Source organism: Mesoplodon bidens, assembly GCF_964165515.1.
Source record: "Mesoplodon bidens genome assembly, chromosome: 19".
NCBI lineage: Eukaryota > Metazoa > Chordata > Mammalia > Artiodactyla > Ziphiidae > Mesoplodon > Mesoplodon bidens.
This window is the reverse complement of record NC_138179.1, coordinates 48,786,721-48,804,430: the sequence shown is the minus strand read 5'-3', so window position 1 is coordinate 48,804,430 and position 17,710 is coordinate 48,786,721.

Here is a 17,710-nt window from a genome sequence, read left to right as displayed (position 1 = left end):
ATCTAATAAACCCAGAGTGAATGAGTGGTTACCATGTATCACATGTGCTGTGGAGGAAACCGGTTCTTCTTGCCCTCAAAGAAGTCTTGGTATTGGAAAGGAAATAAGATGTGTGTACAAATAAACATCTACAAGGTAGAAAGTCTGAAGAGGTTGAGCGAGCTGGAGTCGGCTCCGGTGAGAGATTCAGGAAAGACAATGTAGGAGGTGGCATTTGAGTTAGGACTTGAAGGATTTGGACACTTGCCTCTCCACGTAGACCTAATCCGTTTCCATCCTCCCAGGCTTATCTACCGTTCCTCCCAAGGGAGGAGATGTTCCTCTTCCTTTGACAAGTTGATGCTTCTATTTTCCTGTATCCTGGATCCCACCCACTTTTGTGCCCCAAGGGACTGGCCACCCATGTACCTTCTTTCCCTAACATTATTTTCACACTTATTCTAATATTTATTAATGAGTACCTACTATTACCAGGCACAGATACTGGGTGTGTGTGTGGGGGGAATACAAGTAAGACACAGCCCTAGAGAAACAGACTAGAATGATCCCAGCCACTTAAGGAGGACTTAGAAAAAATTTAAAATAGCACTCCAAAGCGTGGGACACCCTGGGGCCCGGGACCTGGGCCAGGGACTTGGCTTGCCTAGGTCTTAGGACAATCCTGCATGGTAGAATAAAGATGGTTTCGTAGTCTTTGCTACTGTTCTGATTAAAAGGTGGAGCCTAATTCCATTCTTTTTTAATCTGAGCTGGTCTTAGTGACTTGCTTGAGCAACCGAATGTAGCAAAAGTGAAATTCTAGGATTTCCAAGGCCAAGTCATAAGAAGCCTTGCAGCTTCTACTCAGCCCTCTAAAGGAGCACTCACTCTGGTGATCCTGAGTCACCTTGGAAGAAGTTTGACTACCTTGAAGCCATCATGCTGGAAAGGCCCTGTCTATATGTGTTCTAGTCAACATGCCTAGCTGAGTCCACTCTTCCAGCCAAGGCACCAGACTTGTAAGTGAAACCATCTTGTACCCTCAGTACTAGTCTATCCGTCAGCTGACTCCCACCAAGTGACCTCTGTAGACTCCACATGGAACAAAAGAATTGCCCAACAGAGCCTGTGCCTGAATTCCTGTCCAGGAAATCAAGAGATACAGTAAAGTGGGTGATATTTTAAGCCACTAAATTTTGGGGTAGTTCATTTTGCAGCAGTAGATACCCGACCTCAAAAAGCTCATCAGCTAGTTAGAGAGACAGGGTACAGGGATTATGAAAAGGTAACAGTGCAAGACAATGTACGAATGTGTAATGAGTAGTAAAGACAATTAGTTTCTGTCATAACGTAGGGAAGGAAGAGATCCCTTTCCATTTGGTGATGAAGGAAGTCTTTCCAGAAGAGATGAGATTTCAGCTAAACCTTGAAGTACAAGAAGGATTAAGATATATGGAGATGCAGGCACAGGGAGTTCTTGGCAAGCAGAGAGAGAAATTTTCAGAAGCTGTAGGTAGTCCCAGGCAGTCTGTGTGGTTCCTCTTGGCTAGAGCAGAGGGTTTCTGCAGTAGAGGAATATACACAAACAGGAAAGATGCTTTGCCTCCACCTTGTGGAACATCTGGAGGGCTTTGAGCCTTAGATAATGGAATCAAGTTTCCACTGATTTCAGGAAAATCAATATGATGACTTTATGCCCTCTCCTTTTATCTGAACTTTAAGAGGTGCCCCAAAGTTCTACTGTTCCAGGATTTGGTAAACTAATCCATATTCCGCCTGTTTCTTCCCTTTGTGGTATGATAAACTTCAATACTCTGAAGAGTATTTTTTAAATTTATTTATTTTTATTTTTGCCTGTGTTGGGTCTTTGCTGCTGCACACAGGCTTTCTCGAGTTGTGGCAAGCGGGGGCTACTCCTCGCTGCGGTGCACGGGCCTCTCATTGCGTTGGCCTCTGCTGCTGCAGAGCACGGGCTCCAGGCACGCAGGCTTCAGCAGCTGTGGCACGTGAGCTCAGCAGCTGTGGCTCGTGGGCTCCAGAGCACAGGCTCAGTAGCCGTGGCACACGGGCCCAGCCACTCCGCGGCATGTGGGATCTTGTTGCCTTGACATGGACTCCATTTAGTCAACTCACTCTCCTAAGTATTCCACCTGCCTGCCATTTCAGAAGCCCAGAATTATTTGGAAGTTGACTTTTAGGCAATTATAAACTGCCTGCATTAGGAGTGCCATTCTTGTTGAAAGGCTTGTCACTTGAAATCAGTGCAGAGTGCTAAACAAAAGGTCTCCTCTTTAAGCGATTTCACAACAGTTTCTCATTCTGTGCTCATAACCACCCGGTCAGAGGCAGGACAGGCATCACCATCCTGGTTTTCTAGACAAGCATCCTGAGCTTCAGAGATTAACTTGCTTGCCTAAGCTGACCGTGGGAGAGGGGAACTAGGTCCAGGCTGCAGTCACACACCGCCCTCCAGGTAGCTGCTCTGTCATCCTGCCTTTTTGACTCTGAAGGCCTTGCACAGATAAATAAAACACCTCTGATGGCTTCTGCTTTGGACAGCAACAAAACCCTAGTCACCCCCGCCCCCAAAGCCAGAGAAACATAATCTCACCGCCTCTGGGTTTTCTCCCTAACCCCTTCGATTAAAGCTGAGCAGACAGAAAGGATGACATTTCTGGATTCAGAGGCTGCAATGAGCTGAGCACGACAAGCATCTGGGGCCCCTTCCAGGACCCACCAGGTGGAGGAGATGTTGCCCCGGGTGCTGTGGGAGGTGGGGAGAGGTCTTCAGGGAAGCTGCCCTCCACAGAGAGTCCATCAGCAAATTGTCTCATGTAGCCATAACAGCCAGGAGCAAGGTCGGGGGAGCAGGGTTCGGTCCGAGGAGAGCCAGTGTATTGTAAACAGGATAAAAGGGGCTGGAAAGCCCCACTTATCACTGACTAATGTGTCCCCAGGTCATCGGGGAGCTGGACCCCCACCGGCAGCCCTGAGGGAGGGAAAGAGAATTCCCGATTAACCCCATCACCTGTGAGCGGAGCCAGGGCAGAGGTCTGCCTTTCCCCTTGCTAAGTGATTTCCGTGGTCATTAGGCATTTGTGGGGCTCAGCACAGTTCCTAGGAAGCCCTCTGCCAGACTGGAGAAATGCCTTCTGAGGCCCCTGCTCTTTGGGGCGACCTGGAGCAGGGCCTATGTGGAGGCATCTGTGGAAAGAGAGGTAGTCTGAGGAAGGCAGAGGTAGCAGGAGGCTGGGGCCGTTGTAGGGGAGAGTGGGGCTCTCCTCTTAGTTGGAGGGGAGAAGGAGTCTTGGGCGCCAGCACATGGAGCCATGGGTTGGCTTAATTTAGACTTGAGGGACTGAGAGCTCCGTCTCTCTGGGCTCTAATGATCTCATCCGTTCCTTACAACCCCCTGTGTGGCAGGTGTCTTAATCTATAGATGACAAAACTGAGAGAGGTTAAGTGTCCACAGTAAACAGCGGGTGAGTGACCAGCTGAGACCTGAACTCAGGCCTTGCTGACTCCCAGTCTGGGCACTTCAGTGTCAGTTGGACCAGATGCACCATGTCAGTGTTCAAGTGTGAAGACTTCCAAGGGATGCTCAGTTCAAGTGAGTTCAGCTTTTCTCTGAATATACTTCACCCCTCCAGGGAGCCTTCCTTGGTCATCTCTGTCTCCTCCTTTCGGGCCTCCATTTTCCTGGACCCCTGAGCATGGGATAGAAAGAGTTCAGAGTTTGATACCGGGAGCCTGGGTTTGATTTTCCAACTTGGTCCCTTTGGCCACATCAATCAGTTCCTCTGAGCCTCAGTTTCTTTTTCTGTCAGATGGGGACACTGATATCCACTCTCAGTATTTCACCAGGTTGAAGGAGGATTAAACGAGAAGGGCTTTGCAAGTGATTCAAGTGTTCATTTCACAGTGATTGTCATGGGACCTCCCGAGTGAATTTGTTGCCTCTAGTTTTCACCCCCTCACCCACCTGCCTCTCCAGGAATATTGCCTTCAGATTCACATGCATAACATACCACCTTATGCACGTCTCCTGCTCAGGAACCATCAGTGTCTCCCTGCTACTGCTTCCTTGGCCTGAAACTCACTTTCCAGAACTGGCTCCCTTCCCACTCCCAAAGCTGGAGCCTCCGCTCCCCCGCCCCACCATGGCCTTGAGTCACGGATCCTACTTGAGGTGTGTAAACACACTGTGTGTTCTCATACCTGTGGGCCTGGGCTGGCTCCTTGTAGAGATTTGTCCCCTCTTCCAAGTTGGCTCAGATCCCAGCCCCTCCTCCACTGGCTTCCTTACCACCCATCCTGTCGCACCCTCTCCACTCTCTCGTCTTTATCATTCTCTGTTCCTTAGCGTTCACTTCCTAGGCATGTTGGCTTTCCATGTATAACCAGTCTCCACATTAGATCATCAGCTTCTTGAGAGCAAAGACCTCTCTGTGTCTTTCAAAGAATCTGCTCAACAAATCTAGGCTAGAGAGGCCGTGAGTTTAAGGGGATGTCCTCAGGACCCCATCCATCTACAAGTCAGGAAAGAGTGTTTACCTGCCACGTGAGCCCCTTGAGCAGTGCTGCTTTGAGGATCTGGCTTACTGGAGGGACCATTGTACATCCATGAGTTGACTTGAGCCATGGCAGACCAATATGGAGGCGGGGATTGTTTTTGGCCGGTGGCAACTTTGTGGGACCGGGCCAAGAGCACCAACCTAGAAACCCTCTATTCTACAGCCCATAGGGCTTTCCCTGAGCATACAGGAGCCTCTGCGTCATCCCCTTTCATCTCCACCATTCAATAAGTCCTCAGGGATTCTGGTGGGAAGCAGGAGTATTGAGGAATTTTCCTTCCATGCCCTTGATAACCAATGAACTGATGACCATTCAGCCTGCTCATCTTCCTAGAGAGAAACTGAGGCCCCAAGAGGGGGGTGACCTATCCATGTCACACAGAGTTCAAAGCCCAGCTGGGGTTGGAACCTGCATGTCCTGACTCCAGTGCAGGGCTCAGCTCCCTACCTCACACTGTCTCTTGGGTGACACACACAGGTCAAGGTCCTCAGGCAGGGATTCCGGAAGTACAGGCCTGGGAACCAGCCTCCCCCATTGAAATAGCCTTTAATCTGCCAGGAGGTGGAGCAGGCCCACCCAGACTGAAAAGTTTCCAAGAAGGAACCTCTAAGCCCCTCTCCAAAGCCCCCAAACCTGCCATACCTTGGTGCGGCCTGTCTGCTTTTTTCTTCCCTTGAAATGAACGTGCTGTCACCATAGCCTAAGCCACCTGGTCTAGGGCTGCCCTGTCCAATACGCTTGCTTGCTAGCTGTTAGCCACATGTGGCTATTGGGCACTTGAAGTGTGGCCAGGGCAAATTGGCTTGTGCTGTAAGTGTAAGATACCCACCGGCTTTCAAAAGCTTAGTACAAAATAACGTCAAATACCTCAATACTTTTTTACATTGATCCATGTTGAAACGATACATTTTTGGATGTCTTGGGTTAAATAAAATATATTATTCCTTTATTTTTTTTTGGCTGTGCCACACCACACAGCATGCGGGATCTTAGTTCCCTGACCAGGGATCAAACCCGCATCCCCTGCAGTGGAAACGTGGAGTCTTAACCGCTGGACTGCCAAGGAAGTCCCTAAAATATATTATTAAAATGAACTTGACCTGTTCCTTTTTCCTTCTTTATTGCAACTTCTAGACTATCTAAAATTAAATATGTAGCCCACATTTGTAGCCTGTGCTCTGTTTCTATTGGACAGTGCTGATCTAGGGGATACCCTTTGGCTTCCTTAGGAGACTGCAGGCTCCTGAGTGCAGAGAGCTGACTTGGGGTAGTTCTTCCTCTACCCAACTCACCCCTTCCCAGCCTGGCATCCCAGGCCTGGCACATGCTGATGCACAGATTGTGTCCCCAGTTCTCCAGACCGAAGAGCCCCTCCACATGTGCTCCTCTGAGGTCCGCTTAGATCCAAAGAGTCTCAGAGTTAGGGTATGAAGGCAGTCAAGGCAGGCTTCCTGTTGGAGGCGAAGGGGGCTTCAGGGCAGGATGAGGCAAGCCAGGTACCCAGGGCACAAAATTTAAGGAGGAACTCACTCTCAGGGTGGCGCAGGGGCTGAGCCCAGGTGCTTTGCTTGCTGCTTGCCCTGCTCCCAGCCCTGTCAGGCTCCAATACGGTCCCTTCAGTGGGACCCGGGCAGGAGCCACATTGCCACAGAGGTCCACAGCTGAGCTCACCACCGTCCCAGGGTGGTCCTAATAGCCCACGCCTCGCATGGGCAAAAACCCCGCCCAACAGCCACCACGCCGGTCCCAAAGAGCCAGATCAAGCCCGGATCTTCAGTAGCCAGGGCCTCCTCGCCCTACTTTCAGTACGCTCCAGGAGACAAGCTGCATTAATGGTGATAATTTTGCAGCTTTGAAAGGGAAGCACCCAAAACCCCGAGGCCTGGGGCTAGAGGAGCCCTCTGAGGCGAGGGCCAGACAGCAGGCATCCCTCAGAGGCCTCCGTCCTGCTGCAGGCCATGCGGCCAACGTGTCCCAACACTGACAGGCTTCCTTGCACAAGCCAGACCTCACAGAGTGAGGGGGGCACGTGAGGAGGGGGGACGAGGAGGCTCCACAGGAGGGTCGTGGGCTCATCCATCAAGAACCGTCAAACAGTAGGGCCACAGGCCTGCCTGAACATTTGGCTTTTTAAAGGGGCCTTCTGCAGCACCCCCCCCAACCCCCCAAACCTTAGCCTCCCAGAATCAAGCACATTCCATTGGTGGGGGATTAGGGGGTCGGCAACCCAGGCTGGGCCGCCCCCCCGGCCCCGCCCCGTCCTGCTTACTCACGGTGCAGGGACAAATCTCCTATACGCCACCCAGCAGCTGGAGCTGTGGTTCGGGGCCCAGGGCAAAATAGAAATTGGTGGGGCCTTTTTGTCTGCTCCTGCTTTTAAGAAAATAGCACATGGGCTTCCCTGGTGGCGCAGTGGTTGAGAGTCCGCCTGCCGATGCAGGGGACACGGGTTCGTGTCCCCATCCGGGAAGATCCCACATGCTGTGGAGCGGCTGGGCCCGTGAGCCATGGCCGCTGAGCCTGCGCGTCCGGAGCCTGTGCTCCAAAACGGGAGAGGCCACAGCAGTGAGAGGCCCGCGTACCGCAAAAAAAAAAGAAAAAGAAAAGAAAATAGCACACAAATTGGGTGGCAATCTTGACTATCTTTTCTTTTTCTAAAATCAGGAGAGTTGGCTTGCACTGGGGGGGTCTCCAAAGGCTTGTTTATGCCAAGAGCTGGGGCTGGAGAGTGGGGCTGGAGAGTGGGAAGTGTCCCTCAGATAAGAGCAGAGGACCGCTTGTCCTCCCCACCCGGTCTAACACCTGCACCTGGTTCTCCCTCCTGAAGCACCAGAGGTCAGTCAGCCTCAGATGTGCTGAGTGCTCACGTCCACGGCCAGGCCCTCCCTGCCAGGTAGGACAAGAGCATGGACTTCCCATCTCTCCTTCCCTCCCAAAGGAACCCCGACTGGGGGACTGCAGTCCTGACTACAGCAGGGCCAAGAAGAGCCCCAAGCCTTGGCAGTTGCTCACTGAGGCATCAGAAAGGCCTGTGTTTGAATCCTGACTCGGCCCCTTGCTGCCCTTTGACCTTGGCATGCTACTTGAATTCTCTGAGCTCCATTTCCTTAATTGGTGGGCTCCTAGCATACTCCTAGTATAGTGGAAAGACATCTGGCCTTGCTATCAGAGAGATGTGGCTTGGGCCAGTGGCTAGCTATGCATCTTTGAATAAGTCACTTGACTACTCTGGCCTTCATTTTCCTTATGAGGTTTTTGCAAGGATTCAATGAAATCACGTATTTGAAAGTACCTGGCACAATACGTAGTGGGTACTGCCATCAGGTGGAATTCATCCCTCTGTCTCCCGCCCTCCTACTTCCCTAGATACCTTCACAGTATAGCTCCAATCACACTAATTGCCCTAACTTCAGTGTAACTGTGGCGTAGTTATATGCTGGGCTCCCAAGTGGTGGGCTCCAGGCAGGACCCCGTGATAGCGCCCAGTACACACATGGTGTTCAGGCACTGCTCTTATTTTTATACCTTTGGGAGGTAGGGTTGCATATCAGTTTAGAGCATAACTCTGCAGCCTGAGTTCAAATCCGGTCTCTGCCACTTACTAGCTGGGCAATCTCAGGCCAGTTGCTTAACTTCTCTGTGCCTCAGCCTCCTCATTTGTAAAATGGGCATAAAGATGGCACCTTCCTCCTAGGGTTGTTGTGGGGTTTAAATAAGGTAAGAACTATAACGGGCGCATGATACAAGCTACAGGAGTGTTTTGTCAAATGAAATTTATTGACCACCTTCCCTGCCCAGAGATGCTCACCATCCATCTGCTGACACTCGTGCAGGCCTTTTGCAGAAACTGTCCTGTTCAGGGAAGTCCCTTCTGACCCTGTATCTATTTTCTTATAGGATGGGGAGGGAGTTGAGCTCCAGAAGAGGCCGGGTGAACTCCTTGGCTTGGTCACTGGTCCTTGCCTCCCACCCCACCCATGAGCACTGGTCAGAAGCCAGGGCCTGCAGCTCCTTCCCTGCGCTGGCTTTCTCGCGAGTGGGGGCTGGGCTGGGCTAGACGAGCTGCTTCTCACGGCTCAGGAAGAGACCGTCAGGCAGGGGACACACTGGTGACCGCCCAGTGGTCAGCACAAAGGTGGCTGCGGGAGGAGCTTCCTCTCTAGGAGGAAGGGAGAAGGTCAGTGGCCTACATCCGGCCCTGCCCATTCCTCCCAGATGCTGTGGAAAGATGTCCTAGCCACTTCGTCATTGTTGGGCGGGGTCTTTCCTTCACACTGGGGCAGGCCCCTTGGAGGACCCTGGTCTGCAGGGCTGGGCACACACTCACAGGCACACAATGCCCCACTCACCACACACACACATATGCACAGTCCCGGGGCCGTGGGATGAAGCAACCAGTTGCGACTTGGCCGTCTGCTTGATATTCCACTGGGCTGTCCCAGGCTGCAAGGCCCCACTGTCCGGACGCAAAATGGGCTGTTGGGAGTGATGGCTCAGCTGTCAGTGTTCATTGCCCAAGAGGTCAAGGTCATGGGTCAATCCTTAGATAGGACCATGGATTTCCTTCTCTCCCATAGTCACAGACGTCACCCTGCACCAGAGCTTGCTCTCTCATTCATGTGTAACATGTCCAAAAGGGATCAGCTCATGACTCAGCAGAAAGAGAAAACTGTGTCTCCTTGCTGCTGCCCACTCTGGCTGGGGGTGGATTATTCCAAGCATCATCTTCACAGGGGACCTTTGGATGCTGGGATGCAGGCCATCTAAGAAGGTCATCTCACTAGGACCACTGTGGTTCCCCTTTATCCAATGTAGCAACAGAGGCTTTGGGACACATAGAGACCAGCTCCAAGATTCCAGAGCTGGTTCCTTTGTGGTAGGGATGGGCGTTTCCTGCTCTTCACACTGGGAGGGGACCCCCAAGGAGACATGAGTGCCTTATCTCCAGGGGAGAGGCAATCCTGGGCAAGGGGCTCTTTCTGAGATCTTTGCTGGAAAGATCATGGTTTTCCTGGCAGGCCCAGGCACAGCTCAGGCCTGTGTTCACGTGGAGGTTTCATGCAGGTCTCCCGAGTTTGAGACTTTATGCTTCTTCAGGGCCCTCTGAACTTGATCAAGGATAAAATGCAAACTAGAAGAGCAAACGGTAGAACAAAGATGCTGTGGGAGATGGTGAGCTCTATCCATCTGTCTGTCTATTCATCCGTCCCTCTGCTCAGCACTCACAATAAGCCAGGCTTCGCGTTGGGTGCTGGAGATCCAGAAGAGAGGAAGCCATGGTCCTTACTTTCAGATTGTTTTCCAGTGAGGAAGACAACACTGATTAGGATAGAAGTACCTGGGAGCCCTGCCTGAAATGGCTCAAACAACAAGGAAAACTTATCTCACATGGCAAGAGGGCGAGAGGAAGGAGGCTCTGTGATCGGTCAATTTAGGGGCTCAATGGTGTCACTGAGAACTTAGATTTTAAAAAAATTTTCCACCTGCCTACCCTCCAAGTGCCTGCCAGCTCACCTCATGGTGTCAAAGTGGCTGCCACACATCCATGTACTGCAGGCCAATATTGTAAACTACTGAAGCGTAAGAGGAACAGTTTCTTCTTGCATCCCTTTTTAAGAGAGAGGAGACCTTTCCCACAAACCCCAGCAGAAATTGCCTTCAACTCTCATTGGCTGGCATTTCATCACCTGCCCAAACTCAAGTTAATCTCTGAAAAGGGATGACCACACCAGGCTTAGGTGAATCAGGGTTTACCCCTGAAGTGGAGATCCCTTCCTTAGGGAGGATGGCTATCCCACCAGAGCTGGGGTTCTCTTTACCGAGAAGAAGGAGAAGCTGGCTACTCATAGTACCTGCTGGTAACCAGAAGAAAAATCCCAGCATTTTGTGTTTCTTCCCCCACCCCATGAGCAGCTTGGGAAACCCATCCCTGCCTTTCTCAGCCCCCTGATCTGTTTGTTTTTCCCTCTAGACTGACTGCTTGGCCACAAACTGCTCTTTGTTTGTTGTTAAAACTTGGCCATGTGAAAACTTCCTGCCATGGCGTTCTTTCTCCCCATCTCAGTCTTACAACACACACACGTGCACACGCACACACACACACACACAATCTAGGTGTCCACTGAATTACTCTATATCCTACATCTACATGAGGAACATGCCTGTTCTGGTGCATTGCCCCCTCCCCAGTACAGACACCACCATTCATTTCTGACAAGGTTTGCACAAGTCGACATCTTTGACCCTCCATTTCGTCATAAACAACTCACAGCCAAAGACTGGACTTGATCTAAAGCAAAGGAAAAACTACACCTAAACGCATGTGCTCTATGTGGCCCATCCAGAAGGAAAATGCTTATGGGACAGCATTCAGGGAGGGAGGCAGCTTATCCAGTTGCGTCCGTGGCAAGCACCAAAAGGAATCTCAGTGATAAAATATTTTGCTCCATCCAGCCCAGAGACAGTGCATGGCAGCTGGCCATTGCGGAGAAAACCCAAAGATTTGTTGTGAATGACTCAACCTTTACCTCATTGCCATAAGCATAAAGAGACACCATGCTAGATCTAGTCCCTGGGATGCCACTGTTCCCTTTCAGTTCCCTGTCACAGGAAGTCTAAGAGAACCTTCCTGTGGCAGCCAAGCACACTAAATACAAAAATCAAGTCCCTGATGCAGACTTGCTCGCTGTGTGTACCAGGACCTATGCCTACCCCGGGACCTCCCCTTGCTCACTCCCACTTGCTGCCTTAGCTACAGCCACCCTGGCCTTCTTGCTGTTCTTTAAATGTGCCAGGCTTGTTCCCTCTACCTCAAATGCCCTCCTCCTATCTTAGCTCAGAAACCAGCTTTTCAGAGAAACCTTCCTTGAACACCTAGATAAGGAAGTCCCTTCCACCTTTGTTTGATTTATTTTAATTGCATTATAGCTGAATCAGAAAATACGTTCTTTATAGATTCACTTCTTTATTATCTACCACCCCCCCCCACACTAGAATAGAAGCCCTATGTGGGCCAGACCCTGGACTGCCTTGGTCCCAACCTTATCCTGGAACACAGAGCTTGGCCTGTAGATAGTGTTCAACAATGAATTAATTAATGATGTTCCAGCCCAGGCCACTTTTCTGGGATGAAATGAAAAACAACAATAACAACAAAGAATAAATGTAAACCTCCTTCCAAAGTGCCTGATAGAGATTAGCTACAACTATAGTCTCCCCACCCTGCAATGCTGATCACGCAGGAGTGAGTTGACAGAGAGAAGCAGGTGGAAGACTTTCTCGTAAATGCTTCTCCTTCTCCTCTAAGGGTGATTGCACTTCAGGAGGCTTGAGAAATAGAAAATGATGGGAGGACGGTGTGAAGGAAGCATCTCTAATGATAATGATGCCTACACACACCAGGCACTGTGCTGTGTGTGTAACACACAGATCAGTGTGCCCATTTTACAGATGAGAACTCTGAGTCTCATGAAGGTCAAGGGACTTGTTCAAGGTCCTTGAACTAGTAGAAGGTGGAGTTGAGGTTGTACATTAGCAATCATTGCCATTCCCTCCTCTCCCTAGTCCTAGGCAACCACTACTCTATTTTCTGCCTCTATGGATTTTTCTGTTCTATCCATTTCATATAAATGGAATCATTCAATAGGTGGTGTTTTGTGATTGGTTTCTTCTATTCAGTAGGATATTTTCCAAGGCTCACCATGTTATAGCACGCATTGGTACTTCTTAAAAGAAATAAATTTATTTATGTATTTATTTTTGACTGCGTTGGGTCTTTATTGCTGCACGCGGGCTCTTCTCTAGTTGCCGCGAGCGGGGGCTACTCTTCATTGCAGCGCGCGGGCTTCTCATTGCGGCTTCTCTTGTTGCGGAGCACAGGCTCTAGAGTGCAGGCTCAGTAGTTGTGGCACACGGGCTTAGTTGCTCCGCAGCAAGTGGGATCTTCCCAGACTAGGGATTGAACCCATGTCCCCTGCACTGGCAGGCAGATTCTTTACCACTGCACCACCAGGGAAGTCCTGGTACTTCTTGTTTTGATGGCCTAGTGACCACATTCATTTGTCCATTCACCAGTTGGTGGACTCTGAGTTGTTTCCAGCTTTCCACTCTCATGAATAATGCTGCTAAGAACATTCCTGTATAAGTTTCTGCATAGACATATGTTTCAGTTCTCTTGGGTAAACACCCAGGAGTGTAATTGCTGAGTCATATGATAACCCTATGTTTAACATTTTGAGGAATATTCAGAGTGTTTTCCAAAGCAGCTGCACCATTTTATGTTCCCACCAGCAGTGTAGGAGGGTTGCAATGCATGAGGGATGCTAGGTGCTCTTGTCATTACTGTTGAAATATATGGTTGACTAGAGCCTCCTGAATTTTGAGGTTCTACAAGGCAAGAACCCCCAGCATGATTTTTATTTTTGTTTGGTTGTCTCTGCACTTCACCTGCCTTCTTACTTTCCTCTTTGCCCTAATCACTAACTCTCCCCCAATCCTCTTTTCCCCACGGTTCTCACCTGTACCCTGCTCATACACCATGCGGTGGCTGAAGACCCTGGTGGACCAGAGATGAGGCCAGGTTTCATGAGAACAGCCATGGGCACAGGCCATGGCCAGAGTGGGAGGAGGGAAGCTGAGTACCCCACTTCCTGGGGAACCCTTGAACTTGGCAGTGGACACACTTGGGATAGCAGGCCAAGGCACCACATGGGAATTATTTCAAATGTACAATTTTATTTTTTATTTTTTTAATTAGTTTTTATTGGAGTCTAATTGCTTTACAATGTTGTGTTAGTTTCTGCTGTACAGCAAAGTGAATCAGCTATACGTATACATATATTCACTCTATTTTTAGATTTCCTTCCCATTTAGGTCACCACAGATCATTGAGTAGAGTTCCCTGTGCTGTACAGTAGGGTCTCATTAGTCACCTATTTTATACATAGTCATGTATATACGTCAAGCCCAATCCCCCAATTCATCCCACCTCTCTCTCCCCCCACCTTGGTAACCATAAGTTTGTTCTCTATAGCTGTGTCTCTATTTTTGCTTTGCCAATAAGTTCACCTGTACCATTTTTCTAGATTCCACAAACAAACGATATTTGTTTTTCTCTTTCTGACTTACTTCACTCTATATGACAGTCTCTAGGTCCATCCACGTCTCTGCAATGGCATTATTTCATTCCTTTTTATGGCTGAGTAATATTCCATCGTATATACGTACCACATCATCTTTATCCATTCCTCTGTCGATGGACATTTAGGTTGTTTCCGTGGCCTGGCTATTGTGAATAGTGATGCAATGAACATTGGGGTGCATGCCTCCTTTTGAATTATGGTTTTCTCTGGATATATGCCTAGGAGTGGGATTAAAATGTACTTTAAAATCAATATCACTAAGATTTCAATTAAGAGCTTGAAACTTTTTCTGTGTACATTTGTGATATTTTGAAGCTGGGTATTTGTTGGCTGGGGGAGGGTGGGGAGGTGGAAAGAGAAAAGTCCTTTCCCACATCTTTCCTGGGGTATCTCAGCAAGGTCACAGCACTATCCAGGGCTGAAAAGTGTGGAGAAGGGCTGGCCCTGGGGTGGGTGGGATGGAGAGGGTATGATTTAGAGAGGTCCTGGTCCCAGTGACCAGTTCCCGATAATGTTCTGTTCTGTCTCTGGGGCATTAATGCTGCCTCCTCCAGGAAGTCCTTTGATCCTACCCCCCAGAGAACTTTCTGGAAAAAGAGGGGACCACGTTAGGAGGCCGTGCACTCTCTCCCTTGCTGAACAGGCCCCACTCGGGGATGGACACTGGGTGTGCAGTATCCACCTATGTGACAGATGCCACCTCTTTTTTCCCTCTGGAAAGTTCACAGTGAGAATCCAGGACCCAGGTAGGCGAGGAGCCCTTCGGTTCAGGCAGTGGAAGAAGTGGCCCAGGAATGTCCGGGATATTTCATTGCCGAGCAGAGTCAGTAAAGGGAAATATCCCCAGAGCCTATCCGAGGAAAACCATTCACTAAGTGCCAGCAGCGGCTTACTACAAAGTTCCTCAGTCCAGCATGTGTCCAAGGATGGGCAACACATTGGTGACTCAGCATGATGACTCTAAAGGTCTAGTTTACGGCCGCCCTGGGTGAGCCCTTCTGGGGCTCCAGGTGCCTGTGTCCTGTGGGTCTAAGTGGCTCCAGGTGTCAACAGCACCAGGCAAAGTTAGCCCTGGGTTTCTAAGTGAGGTTGGCCCTGGCTAATGGTAACCTCTGATTCTAGGCATCGGTGGCCCTGTTTATGACCCTAGGAGGTGGTGGCTCTAGATGCTGGTAGCCCTGGGCAATCTGGGTGCTGGTAACCCTGTGGCATTAGTGATGAAGGCCGCATGGCTCTAGGTGCTGGCAGCCTCTGGCACTAGGTGACCAACAAGTCTGTGGGCATTAACCTGGGCTGGTTGGAGAAGAAGAGAAAAGGAGCTTGGCCAGAATCGCCCCATGCTCCTGGGGTGCAGCTCCTGAGCCTGCATGGTTAAGTCCTCTGCCGCGGCTGCTTCTGAGCTGAGCGATCTGGAAGTACTTCATAAGGGAGAGGCCCCGCGCACAAGTTAGTTATTATAAGCCACTGACGGGGCGGGGCTGGGGGGATCCCAACCAGCAGCCTCCACACTGACCGGCGGCTGAACCCACGCTGGGCTCCCTGCCCTGGAAGCAGGGCAATGCCTGGGGACGGATGGTCCCGTGTCCTCTCGGCCTGGCCCCCTGGGAGCCTGAGGCTACCTCCCAGTGGGCTCTGTCGAGGTACAGGAAGGGGCTGCTGCTGAGGAAGGTGGGATCCAGCAGGTCTGGGCAGGTCTGTTCTGCCGAGGCCGGGCCCTCTCCCGGGTGGCTGGGACGCCCCAGAGCGGGCAGGCGAGCACGTCGGAGCGCAGGCCCCTGCCCGGGAGGCCCGGCTAATGACCCCGCGCATTCCGGCCTGCATGGGCCCAAGAATTGGCTGAGGGCAGGCCCATTAGCTGGAATTCTCCCAATGCTCACACATCAGAGTGGAAGGTGGGGGAGAAGTGAAAACTTGAAAAAGAGCTAATTATCGCTTTTATCAGAGCGGGTGGGTTGATGGGTCCTGCCCGAGGGCAGCTGGGGCTGCATTAAAGATTAAACGCCAGGTAGGGGGGAGCGGGGCTCGTCATTCCACAGGAGGGAGGCCGCCCTATGGAGACCTGGTGGCAGGCGGCAGCCTTAGATCTGTCAGCCGAGCCCTCCGTCCCAGCGCCCACCATGGCCACATTCCACCAGGGGACCCCCGCGGCGCCCAGCGCTTCCGCCCCTGCGGGGAGTGCAGCTGAGGTCCACATCTGCTTCCTCAAGGGATGAGGGGTCGGGGCAAGCCTAATTATCCAATTGGTAGGTTTCCTGGCACCTGTCTTAGGGGGACTTAAATGATTCCTGCACATCACCCAGTGACCTTAAGTGTAGAACCTACATTGGAATTATATGAGGCCTGGCAAGGACTCAGGGTCAGGGAGTCTGACCCTCTTTGTTATTACAGAGCAGGAGCCCAAGGCCCAGTGAAGTAAAGGGACTCAGCAATCAGGCAGCCATGTGGTTAGTCCCATGGGGTTGTAAGTCCCTTGAGGATGGGGGCTACATCTTTAATTCTCCTCTTCATACCTAAAGTATTGAGGCTAAGGGACCTGGGGTTATTAGCTTAGAGTAATCAAGGCCAGGGTGACTTCATCAGGCCACTGAACCCAACAGTGTTTTGAACACCATGGGTGTTCAATGAGCATTTGTTGCTTGTGTGGATGATAAAAAGTCTGCACCTAAGAAGCATAATGATCATTTGGAGCATTCTGCAAATCTTCGGAGCCAATTCACAGGCCATAAAGAATGGGTGTAGGTGAGAACCATGGTCTGGAGTCACCAGGACAAACCAAGGCACGAGTGGGGAGTGGGTTGCCGAGTGCCCCAGGCAGACAGACGGACTATAGGCAGGTGGTGTCGAGGCAGCCAGCTGTGTCAATCCAGCTGTGTTAGTCTTCACCACGTGTGTCTTGACAAAGATGTCCACTAAGCCATCCCCGTGCCCACGGAGACCCTGGAAGCATGATGTCCATTATCCGGCTCCACTAGGGATCCACAGCCCTGTTTGGCCAACTGGGCTCTGAGGAGATGCCCTTGCCCAGGGGAATGAATCAGGCTCCTTGCTTCTTTCTCTTCCCCCAGCCTCTAGAAGCCAGAGCCTCTCCAGTTTGATTTCTTCAGGCTTCTAACCTCAACTTCAAATCTGATGCTGTTCTCACCTCTACCCACGGTGAGCAAATCCCACAAATGATGTACGTAGGTCAAGACCAGTCCGAGTCAAAGAGGCCCTGGCCTTCCCAGCATTTCCCATACACTGTCCCACTGACCTAGTCTAGACCGGGCTAGTAGATCCCCTAGAAATGCCAGGTGAGGGGAATGAATGAGCCTGAGCAAGAATAAATAGAAAGGATCTGGGGTTCATAAAGGACCACAAGCTGAAACTACACTGGCCACACGGATGTTCTGAGTCAAACCAACAGGATGCTGGAGTGCTAGGAAACATTTGAAGGTAGCAACCGGCTCTTCACCGTCAGGTGCTTCTTAAGAAAGCTCAGGTAGTCCTGGCCCATATAACCCTGCATGCATCTTCAACAGACCACTTACCACAGTGCTAATCAATCTTTTGATTAATTGTATGAGTATTTGATTACCTATCTACAGCCTCCACTAAATTGTAAACTCCATGACTACTAGGACTGTGTCTTTTTTTTTTTTTTTTTTTTCTTTTTGCGGTATGCGGGCCTCTCACTCTTGTGGCCTCTCCCGTTGCGGAGCACAGGCTCCGGATGCGCAGGCCCAGCGGCCATGGCTCACGGGCCCAGCCGCTCCGCGGCATATGGGATCCTCCCAGACCGGGGCACGAACCCGTATCCCCTGCATCGGCAGGCGGACTCTCAACCACTGCGCCACCAGGGAGGCCCGGGACTGTGTCTTTTTGTTCACCTCTGAACCTCAGCACCTGGCTTGGCACATTGCAAGACTGAAAAATATGTATTGAAGGACAGAGAGGGAGAGAAGAAGGAAGGAAGAAAGGGAAGAACTTTTTCAGGAATTGAGATGGATGAGAGTCTGGCCTTGTTTACAAGAAGCTCA